At 40.0% G+C, this 12296-nt stretch overlaps 1 long non-coding RNA gene and 1 pseudogene across 2 annotated transcripts in view; both read left to right on the top strand.

The window, feature by feature from the left end:
- The window catches only part of LOC102503003 (uncharacterized), an 89973-nt gene that overhangs the window by 27787 nt on the left and 49890 nt on the right, over window positions 1–12296 (top strand). The gene's annotated exons all lie outside the window — the stretch shown is intronic.
- LOC106735733 (heat shock factor-binding protein 1 pseudogene) lies at window positions 977–1212 on the top strand (annotated as a pseudogene).

A 12296-nucleotide genomic window follows, 5' to 3' on the forward strand; every position in this document is an offset into this window, starting at 1 on the left:
ATAAGATCAGTTATAAAAAATTAATTGTATTTTCATGCACTTGCAATGAACAACCTGAAAATGAAATGAAGAAAACAACTTTATTTACAATGGTTTAAAAAGAGTAATTTATGTGAGAATAAATTAATTTTTAAATATCTATTTTTAGAGGTGTCTTTTTTAGGGCATGTGCACTCATGAGAGAGAGAGAGAAAGTGAGAGGGAAAGTGAGAAATCACCTCCACCTAGGGGGATGGTCTCACTGCAATCCCATCTCCTCCATTCTCCTCTCGTGATTTTGGGCATGCATGCCCATGCTCCCAGCGTGAGCTTCAAGCCACCAGGTCTGGGACTTGAACTGTGGTTGGCTGCGTGGGAGTCCAGTGACATAACCATGACGCCATCTGCTGGCCCTAGGATAAATTTAAAAAAATAAGTGCCAAACTTATACAGGTATCTGAAAATATCAAAATGTTGGAAGAAATTGAAGATCTAAATGCACACACACACAAAAAAATCCCCATGTTCATGAATCAAAAGACTTAATACTGTTAAGATGGCAATAGTCCCTAAATTGATCTACAGATCTAGTGTAATCTCAATTAGACTCCAGACTGCTTCTTTGTGTATACTGACAAACTGATTATAAATCAAGGGAATTGCAACAAACCCAGAAGAGCCAAAATGATCTAATAAAAGAATAGCAAAGAAGGGGGTCAGCAGGTGGCGTGGTGGTTAAAGACACTGGACTCTCACATGGCTGACTGTGGTTTGAGTCCCAAAGTCAGTGAATCATGAATAAGATGTTAAGATTTTAGGCTTTCTCATGCACAATATAGAGCAGTCAGAGTAATCATTTGCCAACAAAGTCCATTGTAGCTAACTGAAGTAGAAAAGGAATTCATTAGAAAACCGTGTCTGGGGTCATCTGTGTGACAAGAGGAAAAAAGTGTAGTTGAAGGTCTGAGAAACCACCACCAAGCTGAGCACCGAGGAGATGGCCCAGACTGACCCCCGCCCAAGACCATACAGGACCTGACCTCTGTGGTGCAGACTCTCTTGCAACAGATGCAAGATAAATTGCAGACCCCATTCAACCAGGTCTTTGGAAGAATTGATGATATGCGTAATCTCATTGATGATCTGGAGAAAAACATGGCTGACCTCATGACACAGGCTGGGGTTGAAGAACTGGAAGGTGAAAACAAGAGACCTGCCACACAGAAGAGTTGAAGGTTGCTAATAATTTACACTGAAATCAGGAATACCAAGAGGAGACCAGCTGGCTTTCTGAGTTAACCACTATGTGTAGACAGGTTTTATATTACAAAGTGTACATTCTGAAGCACATACTATATAGTGAGTTTAAAGAGTGATCCCCCTCCTCCCCCAGTGTCTTGAACACTTTAATCACCTTAATGGGTCATCATGAATAAGCTGTTAAGATTTTAGGCTTTCTTATACACAGTATAGAGCAGTCAGAGTAATCATTTGCCAACAAACAATGGAATGTGCTATGTTTACTTGGTACTGCTTTCAGAGATTCAGGATTGAGAGTATGACTTTTACCTGTGTGTAAATGTATTGCTTTAGTGAACATCATGAATTTTGGAGAAAAATTTTAGAAAAAGGTATCTTATTTTTCCTGAGCTTATTTATTTACTTATTGAGATGGGAGGGGGCTTGGAGATACAGAGAAACAGGCTCCCAGAGTTCCCATTTTGAGATCTATCCCTAGTCTCAGCTGGCCCAGATCATAGGCGTGTATGCATGCCTAGTGTGCTCAGGGAGGTCCGAGGACATGAACTGAGGACTTTTCTCATGCGGATCCAGTTGCCTTATCACTGTGTCACCACCTGGCCACTTTGATGATGATTTTTCTTCTATTATTTTTTTCCTCAAGGTCAGTACACACCCTTCTCTGCTAGTGGTGGGGGTGGGTTCCCCTGCGTTGCCGGATCTGCCTAGGAGCACTAGCACGACAGCCTGCAGACGTGGCCTTCTGTTGAGGAACCAGTTCTTCGCCCCTTTCCAACAGGCCTGTTTGTGCCTTTTCTAACCTAGACCCAGACTCCTTTAGCTGTGGGGTTGTGCCTCACTCCCAACCTCTCTTCTTCCTCTCCGGGGAAACCACTACCCCAAAAATTCTTCGCAAATCAGGTTAGAACCAAAGGAACCTGCCTGTTGCATCCAGTGACCTTGAGTCCAAGGAGAGAATTGATCGGAGGAGCTGAGGTTCATTGGCCATGTTGCATACTTCTGCTGGCCCATGGCGATGGGGACAGGGAAGGAAATCACAAGTAAGCTCACTCTGGTTCTCAAATGTTAGGCCTTCAGGGCACGTAGTGAACTACCAGGAAAAGCAGTGATTCTAGGAGAGGAGCAGCCCTCAGGTTTCGGCCACCTTGTGCCTCCTGCTCCAGATTCAGGAGAACTCTTTGCTGCCAGGGCCCAGGGACAATGTGTTCTAGTTGACATTTGAATCCACATCCTTGACATCCTTTCTGTTCTCTGGGACCTTGGGACCCTGGGGATCTGGTTCATGTTCTTTCTTATGGTCTGGAAGGGGTGCTATCTTCAGAGTGGGGATGAATTCAAGTAGAGGTGGCAGACATGTTATAAAGGGCTGTTCACTCTAGTTGCAGCTCCCCCACAGATTAGCTTTGTCACATTAATTAAGGTAACACTTCTAAGCTTTAAGTTAAAACTTGTCATCAAATAGGAACAAAAATAATACATGCATTCTTAGGTTATATGTGATCAAATTAGATGATTTAAAAGCCCTAATATACTTTGTGTTATGCTTGGCTAATACCCTGGCACGACGTTTTGTGTTTTTGTGCTGTTCCACAGAGGTTTTCAGTGCATTTTCTATGAACAGACTGTTCAAAAATTCATTTTTAAAATCTATTATTGCTCTGCTTTGAAGTTGGGGATGGTAGGGAGAGGGGAGGATTTCAGTACATGACTCCCAAGGCAAACTTGATAGGAGGTAGAATCTGTTTTGGAACCAAACCTAAAAACTTTTACTAGTCCCACCTTAGAGAAACCACTTGACTCTTAACCAACATTTTACATCTGACCAAGAGTCTTGAGTGAGTTGTCCATTTGGTACATCTCGTAAGTAGAGTGGAGGGCAGTAGATGGTGTAATGGTTATGTTGCTGGACTCCCACATGGCCGACTGCTGTTTCAGTCCCAGAGTCAGTGGCTTAAAACTCACATGTTTGCGTGCCCAAGATCCCTGGAGGAGAATGGAGGACAAGGGATTGCAGCATGGGCATCTCCCCTGGAGGGTGATTTCTCACTTCCTGTCTCTCTGTCTTTCTCTATCTCTCCAGTAAGCATGTGGGCCCTATAGCAAAAATCTCTCTCTTAAAAAATTTATTTATTTCTTCTTTCTCTGAGAGAGACACCTCTAGGTTCTTCATGTCATGATCCAATTCAAGCCTTTGTCATGATCATGGGCATGCATGAAAGCACCTGATGTGTACAGGGAGACCTCGGGGTGCAAATGCTGAGCATTCCCACATGCCCTAAGCATCATGGAGCATTGTGTTAACTGCTGCACCACAGCTGGCACCTAAGTATTTCTTAAGCATCCACTATGCGAAGGAAAGTCACATCAAGCTGTGGAAGATACAGTAGCTCAAAACAAGCCTGGGGCAGATCTGGGAAATGCTATTTATTTAAATTAAATGTTGCCAGTTCTCTTTGAGTATCAATTGCAAGTCCCAGCAAGTTTAGAGGATAAACTTTCATGGATGTGTTAGCTGCTCTCAAGGGGTTTCCTTCAGTCTGGTCTGTAAATAAAGGAACAAACAATCAGAATATATGGTCATAGGTGATTTAAACAATGAAAAATACACAGATGAATGGAAGGCAGAAAGTGATATTTCTTCCAAATAAGGAGACAAAGACTTGTAGAGGAAAGAATGTTTAAAAAAGGGCCACTTAGTAAGTGGCATTTAATGGGGTTGGCAGGTGGCATGGTGGTTAAAGGCGCTGGACTCCCATATGGCTGACTGTGGTTCGAGTCCTGTTCCTGGTGGCTTGCTTTCTCACTTTCCTTCTCTCTCTGTCTTTCCCTGGTCAAATTAAAATAAATAAATAAATAAAGTTGAATAATAATAATAAACAATATATTTTTAAAGAGTAAGTAGGATTTAAATAAGGAGATAGGAGGGGCATTTCAGGCCATCATGATGAGGAAGCACAGGCAGTTGGTCCCTGAGGACAATCCAGGACAAAAATAATAGCACAGGCATTCTGGAGTCCAAAGAACTAGGGTCCTAACTCTACCATTTCTTGTAAAATTACTTGACCTCACTGGATTATGAGTTCATCTTATGTAAAATAAAGATAATCACAGTACTCACCTCCTAAGGATGCAAAAATTAAATGAGTTAATAAATGTGGAGGGTCTGGCACTGAATCAGAGCTGTGGAATAATTGGCCATTATCATTATTGCGAGAAGTTGAAGTGGTACGGGGACGGCAACACCGAAATTTTTCTTGGGGCTATATCACACTGGACCTGGGATTGAGGATGGGGCACTTTTTTCTTCTTCCCTGTGGCATGTTCTCTTTCCAAATCCAGATTCAGAAGACACTTCAATGTGAATTCACTCTGAGAGCCTGCTCTGTCCCTGAGATTAAGCGTTGTTCCTGGAGCTACCTGTTGTTCCTGGTGTTACCTGGCTATATGATGTGAACGATGTAGCTCCCTGGTCATTGCCTCTTGGAGGGACTCTGAGGTAGCCCAGGTCTTCCTTCACACCTTCACCTATTACACTGGTGCCGAGTATCCTTCCCGAAGTTTCCCTACTCCTTTGCTCTCGTGTCCCTAAACCTCAGTAAAAACACTCGTTTCTGTTCCTGTGAGTGGGTCATCTATGTACAAGCCAATGGAGTCTTCCTTTGTGTTTAGTTGATCTTTAAAAAATAATTATTTATTTAATTTAAATTATTCTTATTGAATTTGTTTTAGAGCATAGAGAAAGAGAAACGGAGGGAGTGAGGGAGAGAGAGAGAGAAAGAGAGAAAGTGAGAAAGCAAGCTGCCAAGTCTGGGACTTGAACTGTGGTTAGCCATGTGGGAGGCCATTGTCTCAACCACCATACAGCCTGCTGGCCCCAATGTTTAGTTGATTTTTAAAAGTGACATTCTTTGATTCCTTCCTCATTTTATTTCTACATTCTTTATAGGTAATTTCTTTGAGGTTACTATAGGATTATATAACACACCTTATAGTTATAATCGTCTATTTTAAGCTGATAACAACTTAACGTCATTTCCATGTTCCATGTATAAACTCTGTTTTACATCTCCTTCCTTATGTTGTTGATGTCACAAATGACATTTCTTTTTGTATCTATTAATGTTGTATCATAGTTGTAGTATATTTTTATGCTTTTATCTGCTAAATTTTATACCTGAATTAAAAGTGATTTATGCACCACAGTTACTAGGGAGTTATATACCACAAATATATATATATATATTTTTTTTTGGAGAGATTTTCACTATAGGGCGTGTGCGCTCGCCAGACAGAGAGAGACAGAGAGACAGAAAGCGAGAAATCACCCCCCAGGGGGGATGGTCACGCCACAATCCCTTCTCTTCCATTCTCCTCTCGGGACCTTGGGCACGCACGCACATGCGCCCAGCGTGAGTTTTAAAGCCACCGGGTCCGGGACGCGAACTGCGGTCGACTACGTGGGAGTCCAGTGACATAGCCATTACGCTAACTGCTGGTTCCCATATATACCACAAATATTAAAAAATTCTGTTTGTGTACATACTTACCATAACCATAAACTTAGGTATTTTTTAAATGAGAAAGAGAAAGAAAGAGAATGTAAAAGGAGAAAAAGATAGAGAATCATTTTTGTTATGTTCTTACTGTTGTAATCTCTTGGCCTAGTCTCCCAGTTAACTAGTCTTACAGGTGCCTGCCACCACACTCGGCCTGTTTTCAAGTTAATCTGAGACCTGAACTTAGGTCCCAGACTCATGTGGTGGTACTCACCTTTGTACCACAGCAGCTGGGCCAAAGAACTTTTTATTTTCATATGCTTTTATGTTTCTGGCTAGCATCCTTTTATTTCAACATGAAAGACTGCCTTTAGTAATTCTTTTATGGCAGGGTTGATGGTGGTAAACTTTCTCAACTTTTGTTTATCTGGGAAGGTCTTTATTTTTCCTTCATTTTGGAAGGACAGTTTTGCTGGATATAGTATTTTTGTCTGATGATTTTTTCTTTCAGGACTTTGAATACATCATATCATACCTTTCTGATCTGTATTGATTTTTTCGACTTTCTTCATTTTGAATTTCCATTTCCTTCTTAAGATTTAACTAATTTCCAACCGTTATTTCTTCAGATAAATGATTTCATTTTCTGTCTTTTCTTCTGGAACTCCCATAAGGCATATATAAGTTTGCTTGATGGTATGTCTTAAATTTCTTAGGTTTTATTCTTATTTATTTATTTATTGCTATAGGGCACATACACTCACCACAGAAAGAGAGAGAGAGAGGAGAGAGAGAGAGAGAGAGAGTGAGAAATCATTCTCCAGAGGAGATGACCATGCCACAGTCACCTCTTTCCCATTTTCCTCTTGGGATTTTGGACATGCAGGCACATATGCCCAGCTCGATTCTCAATCTGCCAGATCTGAGATTTGAACTTAGTTGTGTAGTCAGTTGTGTAGGATCTAGCACTTCAACCTCCATGCTATGTGCTGGCCAAGGCTTTATTAACTTTTATTCATTGTTTTTTCTTTGTATTCCTCTTCCTCAATAATTTCAAAAGCCCTGTCTTCAAGTTTGTTTATTCTTTTTTCTGTTTGAAGAAAGTCTGGTGTCAATCCCTTCTAGTGAATTTCTCTTTTTCCTTTTCTTCTTCTTCTTTTTTTTTTTGAGACTTTTACTTAGAGCACATGTAGTTGTCAGAGAGAGACAGTGAGAGGGAAAGTGAGAATCACCCTGTGGAGGGGATGACCACCCAGCAATCAATCCTTCTCCTCCATTCTCCTCTCAGGATCTTGGGTAAGCATGCATGCACATGTGCCTGGTGTGAGTTTTAAGCCACCAGATCTGGGACTCAAACCCTGGTTAGCTATATGGGAGTTGAGCGACATAGCCACTATGCCATCTGCTGGGCCTCTAGTGAATTTTTTTATTCAGTTGTAAATATTTTTCAACTTGAGAATTTCTGTTTGGTTACTTTTAAATATAGTTTCTAATTTCTTTGTTGACATTCTTATTTTGTTCCTGCATAGTTTTCCAAATTTTATTTAGTTGTATTCTCTTGCAGCACATTGAGTATCTTCAAGTTGATTGTTTTAAGTTGTTAAAGAAAAATAAGCCAGTCACTTTAAGAGTAGAGTTTTAATCAAGCAAATCTTAACACAATTTAAATTGGGCAGTTGTTCCCAGACTTCCAGACTACTCCAGCTAGTCTTGTGGTCGGCCTGATACTTAAGTTCTAGAAGAGGGAAAATGACATACAAAAACAAAAGTGAAGGAATGAGGTAGAGAAACAATTGGATTGGATACAAGTGGATGGTAGGCTGCACATACAGCTGTTTGAGGCCAAAATAGTTTAATTTAACAAAGGTTTTCCTTAGATAATTCATGGATCTCCATTTCTTTATAGAGTTGGTTTTAGAGGTTTACTTTGTTCCTTTGATAGAGCCATATTTTTCTTTTCTTCATGTGCCTTATTATTTTTACTATTGATATTTTTGCATTTGAAAAAAAGGGCCACCTCTCCTAGTCTTTGTGAACCAACTCTGTACAGGACAGACTTTCACAAATTAACCTCTTTAGAAATTCAGGGGGTCTCTCAAGTCTTTCATGGGGATGTATCTTCTCTGGGTGTGTGCGTGTAATTTCCCAGTTAGAGAGGTTTACTGGTTTCTTTTTCATGAGTTTATACATTGCTTATACTTTGGTATTACAAGTTGCAGAACTCTCTTTTGTTCTCAGGCATCCAAACTATGGTGGTTTCTTGTCAGGTGAGACAGAAATCGGTCCCTTGGGAAGTTCCCCCAAAAGCACAACATTAGATGTACATTCTATTTCTCTCTTTTCCTCCCAAGGGAGAGGTCATGAATTGGATTTTTCCTCGCGATTGTTAACTGTGGTTTCAGGGACCATCTAACATGTTGAAATGAGATGCAATCAATTTTCCTAGCTTCAGTGTGGCTGATCTTGGCTTTGAACTTGTCTGGGGTACTGTGAATTTATGATTGGTTTCCAGAGTGCTCCTAAAAGATTTTTGGACCACCTAGTGTTAGGTAACTATTTCTGTGGGGAATGAGGTCTGGAGCTACCTATTCTACTATCTTGCTTGCATCACCCACCACCCCCTTCAAAATTTTTCGTGTTGTCATTTATTTAATTATTTTAATGAGCATGAAGCTTTTTTAACATTGGGGGCAAGAATTGTCACATTTAAAAATTTTTATTCATATTTTTCCAGACTTCTTCTTTCACTCTCTAACCCTGGGAGGAAAGTCAGTATTAGTCATGAGTGAGGACATTTCACTTCATACATCATTGGAGTCTTCAGAACCATTCATGGTTTCTAAACCTGGTGGAGCACTCTGTCTTGAGGACATTACAATGGGCCTGTCCTGCCCTTTATCCAAGCCAATGGAGCCATCCAGGTGTATGCTTGTATGTGGGAATCCAGCAGATATGTTTAAGGTGGTTTAAAAAAGAAAGCAGAAGGCTAGCTCATGGCATGGTGGCTAAGGTGGCTGGGTCCCACGTGGTCAACTGTGTGTTTCCAGTCCTCAACCCAGTGGCTTGAATAAACATGCCAGGCGCATGTGCACAAGTGTGTAAAATCCTTAGAGGAGAATAAAAGAGAAGATATTGTAGTGTGGCCATCCCCATTGGGGGGTGCTTTCTCACATTCTTTCCTTATCTCTTTCTCTCTCTCCTCTGGTGAATGCATTCGCCTTGTCACAAATTAAAAGATATTAATAATAAAAAAGAAAGCAAGACTTTTCTTTAAAAACTGTTTCTGGGAATTATTTATTGAATTATTATGTTTATTATGATTATTTAAAAATTTGCTATTGGGTATGTGCACTCACCAGAGAGAGAAAGAGGAAAAGTGAGAAAGCAAACCACTAGGTCTGGAACTTGAACTATGGTGGGCTATGTGGAAGCCCAGAGCCTTAACCACCATACAACTTGCTGGCCCCAGCCAGACTTTTCAAAATACCATGAGAGGTTTTTATTTTTATTTATTTTTTTATCTCAGTGGAAGTGGGAGAAAATATATTCTTTTTCTTTGTTGGTAAATTGCTAGCAGCTAATAGCTACGTTATTGACCCCTAAATCACAATGGTCCCCTTTATAACAGGGGAGCACGCCACTAGTAATGGACCTTCAGAATTTCTGAAGAATTCACATTGACTAAATGCTAAACTACTTAGGATTTATAGCTTATAATGCACTGAAGAGTTTCTCTGACCAACCATATTTCCTATACTACTAAATTACCTTAATACATGAGATAATTTTGTCAGTGTATCTGAATAAATCCAAAGTTTTCTCCTTAGCTTTGTCACCCATATTCTCTATAGGGCTGCATCCCATTCCCCTTTGTAAGTTGGAGGCTATTTCCTCAATATTGGTTTCACCTGGCTGCAGTACCCACTTCCTCAACATTCAGTGCTGCTGAATTCCCATTATGCAATGCAATCAGGTCTTTCTCTGTCTTGACCCTGTTAAAAGTTGCTGAGTGTTGGGACCAGCAGGAGATGTGGTGGTTAAGGTGCTGGGCACTCCCACATGGTTGATCATGGTTCGTAGTCCTAGACCTGGTGGCTTGCTTTCTCACTCTCCTTCTCTCTCTTTATCTGTGTCTCTCTCTGGTCAACTTAAAATCAATGAATGAGTAAATAAAATTAAATAAATAATCCTGAAAAATAAAAAAGTTGCTGAGTGCTTACTATTATTTCACTTTATATGCTTTTAAAACATTTTTCTTCCTATTACACCATCCAAAATGGTTCCTCTGAATGCCCACCAAATTTTGCATTTACTATGTTCCCATAATTCCATAAACCCTTGCTCATTGTCTCAAAGCAATAAATTTATGTGCTGGCCACTTCCACAAGACAAAAAACTTGAATATAGGAATGGGTATTTTTACTTTTGTAATCACCAAAAAACTAGCACAGGGACTGGCATATAGTAGGGAATGTCTAATATATTTTTCTTAAACTGAATACAACTGTAAGGTTTGAACCTCAATGTTCATTTCATGTAGAATCTGGCATCTCCCTGGACACTTGCAATATATCATTGGTCACTAGGAGGAGCCCTTCGATTCCATTCCAGGATGCAAATTTCAAAGTGACTAAAGAGAAATACAGTCAAAGTGAGATGAACACCCTCCATAGAGTCTGAAACAATTCCTTTCCTGCAGTCTTTCAGCTTGTCAGATCGTGGGTGCTGACACTGGTGCTCCATGTGTTTAAGGTTGACTGGGCTGGGATTCAAATTGTGGTCAATATGTGGGATCCAGTTTCTTTTAGTAGTGCATTATCTCTGTGCCATGGAGTCAGTCTAGAAGAAAACAGTTTGACAATAACCAATTTCGTTTAGGTACATGAAGTCACAAGATCAGGTGATCAGGGAAAATGATGCAGCATCACACAATATTACTTAATATTAGTTAACAAATAAACCATGGATTGAGAAAATTACTAACCCACTGGAAAAGAGTGTTGATCATGTGCTTTTGAAGATAGCACACTGGTTCAGAGAATGTAAAACAATGGGGTCCTACGGTTTGTTGACAGTTTAATTTTTTCTCTAACTGGCTGTCAATGTGACACATATCTCTGGCTAGAATGTGGACTTCTGCGAGTATTTTCTAAGAAGATCCTATACAGAAAATATCAGTTAATGGGAATATAGGTAATAGTCACAGGAAACAAAAGGCTTTTATTGTCACCCTAACCAAAAAGGACTGCTAGGAAAGAAAGGTCTTTGTGGTGAGCAAACTGAAACTCTAAAGTTAGGCAAAGAAAATTGCCTCTAGGAGCTGACAGTGACTCTCCACATTTCATCACAAGTCCTAAGGTCTGCTTCTGGTGCAATTCTTTTAGAATTCTTAAAACTTCACCTATTATGAGTGCCACAGATAACCCTTTCTTTTCTGAGCTGAAGCTGAAAAAAAACCCAAAACTTTATTTTTATCATCCTAAGTGACAGCTGTTTTTACAGAGGACACAAACTCACTTTTATTTTATTTTATTTATTTTTTTGCCATAGGGTGCATGCATTCACTGAGACAGTGAGAGGGAAAGTGAGAAATCACCCCTGGGGGGATGGCCATGTTGCAATCCCTTTTCCTCCTGGGATCTTGGACATGATGGAGGAAAATTGCTGGAATCCTCCCTGGATCTCTAAGGGCCTGTGAAGATTTCACAGAAGTGGTGCCCCACAGCTCATTTGAATGTAGCGTGCATATTTGTGATGACATTGGAGGGCTTTAGACTCTATAAGGCTCACTGTAGCTTATTTCATCTCTGTTTTACCACTGCTTTTGTATTTTATCTTGCCAGAGCGCTCAAAATGGTGTGAGATATATAGTCGTACTTCGATGTTTACAATTTTGCTGACTTGTTGAAAACTTTATTCCACAAATTGGTCCAAGTCTTGCTGAGTGAAATTCCCCAAAAGAGACTGTACATAAAGCAAACAAAGTAAGATGTCAACCGTAAATGAATTGGGGTGAAGATATACAGGGCTTTTTTAGTATAATTACCATTGCAATGTTTTAGTATGATTGAAGTCTTCCCAAATACAAAGTTAAAATATGTATGGCTGAGGCAAAATGTTTTCTGGACAAATCTTCCACCATCCTTGGAAAGAAGGCCTCAGATCATCTGGAAAGTATGCATAACATAGCTGATCATGAGTCCCATTTGTGGGAGATGATATATAAAGTCAATTTGCACATGGGTTAAGGGCCCTCAGATTCTAGGTCATGTCCACATGGTACTGGGACAGATTTCCCAGTATTACAAATAGCACAAATTAAGTAGTGTTCACAACAAGAAACTGCTAGCTGATTTATTCCCTAATTATTATTCTTTTTAAAAGATTTATTTGTTTATTATCACTTGTTATTATTATTATTTTTTAATTTGACCAGACAGAGACAGAGAGAAAGGGAAAGTGAGAAAGCTGCCAGGTCCGGGATTCAAACCACAGTTGGCAATGTGGGACTCCAGTGCTCTTAACCACCACACCACCTGCTGGCCCCCTTAATTCTTCTTT

Source organism: Tupaia chinensis, unplaced genomic scaffold (genome assembly GCF_000334495.1).
Source record: "Tupaia chinensis unplaced genomic scaffold, TupChi_1.0 Scaffold000502_1, whole genome shotgun sequence".
NCBI lineage: Eukaryota > Metazoa > Chordata > Mammalia > Scandentia > Tupaiidae > Tupaia > Tupaia belangeri.